This window comes from Bos javanicus, chromosome 22, assembly GCF_032452875.1.
Source record: "Bos javanicus breed banteng chromosome 22, ARS-OSU_banteng_1.0, whole genome shotgun sequence".
Lineage (NCBI taxonomy): Eukaryota > Metazoa > Chordata > Mammalia > Artiodactyla > Bovidae > Bos > Bos javanicus.
This window is the reverse complement of record NC_083889.1, coordinates 48,649,210-48,652,965: the sequence shown is the minus strand read 5'-3', so window position 1 is coordinate 48,652,965 and position 3,756 is coordinate 48,649,210.

The window sequence follows — 3,756 nt, the reverse complement described above, 5'->3', positions numbered from 1 at the left end:
CCATGAAATGACAAGATGCTTGCTCCTTTGAAGAAAAGCTATGACCAACCTAGACAGCATATTAAAAAGCAGAGACATTACTTTGCCAACAAAGGTCCGTCTAGTCAAGGTTATGGTTTTTCCAGTAGTCATGTATGGATGTGAGAGTTGGACTATAAAGAAAGCTGAGTGTAGAAGAATTGATGCTTTTGAACTGTAGTGTTGGAGAAAACCCTTGAGAGTCCCTTGGACTGCAAGGAGATCCAGCCTGTCCATCCTAAAGGAGATCCGTCCTGGGTGTTCATTGGAAGCACTGATGTTGAAGCTTAAACTCCAATACTTTGGCCACCTTATGAGAAGAGCTGACTCATTGGAAAAGACCTTGATGCTGGGAAAGACTGCAGGAAGGAGGAGAAGGGGACGACAGAGGATGAGATGGTTGGATGGCATCGCCGACTCAATGGACATGGGTTTGGGTGGACTCAGGGAGTTGGTGATGGACAAGGGAGGCTTGGCGTGCTGCAGTCCTTGGGGTTGCAAAGAGTCAGACATGACTGAGTGATTGAACTGAAAGAAAATGGACTGATTCAAAATTGGGAAAGAGGTACTTCAAGGCTGTATATTGTCACTCTGCATATTTAACTTATATTCAGAGTACAGCATGCAAAATGCTGGGCTCGATGAAGCACAAGCTGGAATCAAGATTGCCAGGAAAAACATGAACAACCTCAGATATGCAGAAGATAGCACTCTAATGGCAGAGAATGAAGAAGAACTAAAGAGCCTCTTGATGAGGGTGAGAGAGGAGCGTGAAAAAGCTTAAAACTCAACATTCATAAAACTAAGATCATGGGCATCGAGTCCCATCACTCTAAGACAAATAGACGGGGAAAAAGTGGTAACAGTGACAGATTTTCTTCTCTTGAGCTCCAAAATCACTGTGGATGGTGATTGCAGCCATAAAATTAAAAGATGCTTGCTCCTTGAAAGAAAAGCTATGACAAACCTAGACAGCATGTTAAAGAACAGAGATATCACTTTACTGACAAAAGTCTGTATAGTCAAAGCTATGGTTTTTCCAGTAGTCATGTATAGATGAGCATGTTGGGTGGTAAAGAAGCTAAAGAATTGATGCTTTCAAACTGTAGTGCTGGAGAAGACTCTTGAGAGTCCCTTGGATAGCAAGGAGATCAAACAAGTCAATCCTAAAGGAAATCAACCCTGAATATTTATTGGAAGGATTGATGCTGAAGCTAAAGCTCCAGTACTTTGGCCACCTGATCCAAAGAGTTGACTCACTGGAAGAGACCCTGATGTTCGGTAAGAATGAGGCCAGGAGGAGAAGAGGATAAGATGGTTGAATGGCATTACCGACTCAATGGACATGAGTTTGAGCAAATTCTGGGAGACAGTAAAGGACAGGGGAGCCTGGCATGCTGCGGTTCATGGGGTCACAGAGTTGGACACAACTTAGTGACTGAACAACATCGTTTGTTGTTCCTCAGGGTGCCCAATGGTGGTGGTAAGGGGGCTACTGTGTCTGGTGATTTGATGGCTGGTGTTATGTTTCTGAGTTCCCTCGGGGCTCATGTCAGGGCAGCTGTAATGTGACAGCTTGATGGTTGCAACATTCTTTGTTTACTAATATGACAGGTAATATTTTTCATTCACACCACCTTTCCCTGGTCACTGACTACTCAACATCACCCATGAATGACCTCCTCCTCCGTTCTAAAAGGGAGTCTTTAAATTAAAGCTTACCCTGAAAGAGTCTATTCAGTTAAACTTTTCCCTGAGTTTAATATGAGTAATATATCCCAATCCATAACTTTCTTTCCTTCAGCTTGCTTGAATAATGGTAGCAGTGACAGAGGAAGGCTTAAATTCTACTTAAATGGCCCTTTCAACAGTCTTTCTAGTCATAAAATAGTCATGCTACAAAAAGTACCATGTATGTAGCCTTAATAATATTAAAATTTTAGTATTTTTTAATGTCTGTTTAGAAGTACTGTAATTTATTTGCATAAATTCTATCAATAGATGTTTAGATTGCTTTATACTTATAAAATCTTTGGGCTGAATATCTCTTCATGTCCATTGAAGGGGATCAGAATATGCCCTCCCCCCAGGTATGATCTTTGGCAGAAGAATTATTTTGAACTGAAGGAATATGAGAAACAGCAGATTCAGGAAGGGCCCTCTGCCCTTTTCCTTTCTACCTAAAAGTGGGACATAAATTTCCTGTGAGTGTTATGGAGCAGGGGCCCTGTGCCCATGGCACAGAAAGCCAAACTCTGGCAGAGGGTGTGTGCGACAAAGTAAGGTGTTATTATCGCAGGGTATAAGCAAGAGAGTGGGAGAGAAGTCTCAGAGCCAGCGCAACTTGGTTTTTGAGTTGAGGGTGTTTTTATTTATTTAAAAAATAATTTTATTTTCTTTATTTTTCGGGCTGTGCTGGGTCTTCACTGCCGCATGGGCTGTTCCCTAGCTGCAGAGAGTGAGGTCTACTCTCCAGTTGCGTTGTGTGACTTCTCTTGCTGTGGAGTGCTGGCTCTAGGGCACACAGGCTTCAGTAATGGTGTTTCCCAGGCTCTAGAACACAGGCTCAATGGTTGTGGTGAATGGGCTTAGCTGCTCCATGGCATGTGGGATATTCCTAGATTAGGGCTGAACCTATGTCTCCTGCATTGGCAGGCAGATTCTTTACCACTGAGACACCAGAGAAACGCCCATATATTTATTTTTTAAAGTATTTCTTTTACTTATTTGGCTGCGCTGGGTCTTAGTAGTGGCACTCGAACTCTTAGTTTTGGTTTGTGGGATCTATTTATAGTTCCCTGATCAGGGATCCAACAGGGACTCCTGTGTCAGGTGTGCAGACCACCAGGGAAGTCCCTGGGAGCATGTTTAAAGGGAACAAAGAAGCCGAGATTACTCATCATCTTGGCACATTTCTGTGACATTTCTTAATCATATTTTTGAGAACCATGAATTCTCTGGTTTACCACTTTCTGGTCAGATGGTTCATGTCTCGGGGCCTTTTAGTTCATCTTACCCTGGAGAAACAACCTGAGTTTGTCCATTAATGATGATATCTCCAACAGCAATTTTAGTGCATCAATTACATTATCAACAACAGCAATTTTAGTCATCTGACTCTGGCTAATTAGAGTTCAAGTAGCAAAGTGTCGACTATAAAATTAGTCACAACCTGAGAGTAGAGAGTTATGTTATTTGGAGGGAATGTTAAGGACTTCAAGCCCAGCAGACAACATCTCAATACCCTTGAGAAAACTGCTTGGAGGCAGGAGAGGGAGTCAGGTTATATACAAGTTTGCAACAAAAGGGGCAGGCGGTCTGATTATTGTTAAGTAGTAGGGAAAACCAGGTATCAAGCAAAGATATTTAGTGTTCTTCTATGTGTGGGAAGATGCAAGCTTCTGGGCTTATTGAGTTCATTCTTTTCATGTGAGCCTCAGCTATCTGGGGCCAAATCCTGTTTCTTATGTTTTAATATATATATTTAAAATTTTATTTATTTACTTTAGGCAGTGCTGGGTCTTTGTTGCTGCACGGGCTTTTCTCTGGTTGAAGGGAGCAGGGGGCCACTCTCCAGCTGCAGTGTGCACAGGCCTCTCACTGTGGTGGTTTCTCTTGTTGCGGAGCACGGACTCTAGGGCACTCTGGCCCCAGTAGTTGCAGCGTGAAGCCTCAGTAGTTGCAGCGCATGAGCTTAGTTGTTCCACAGCACATGGGATCTTCGCAGATCAGAAACTG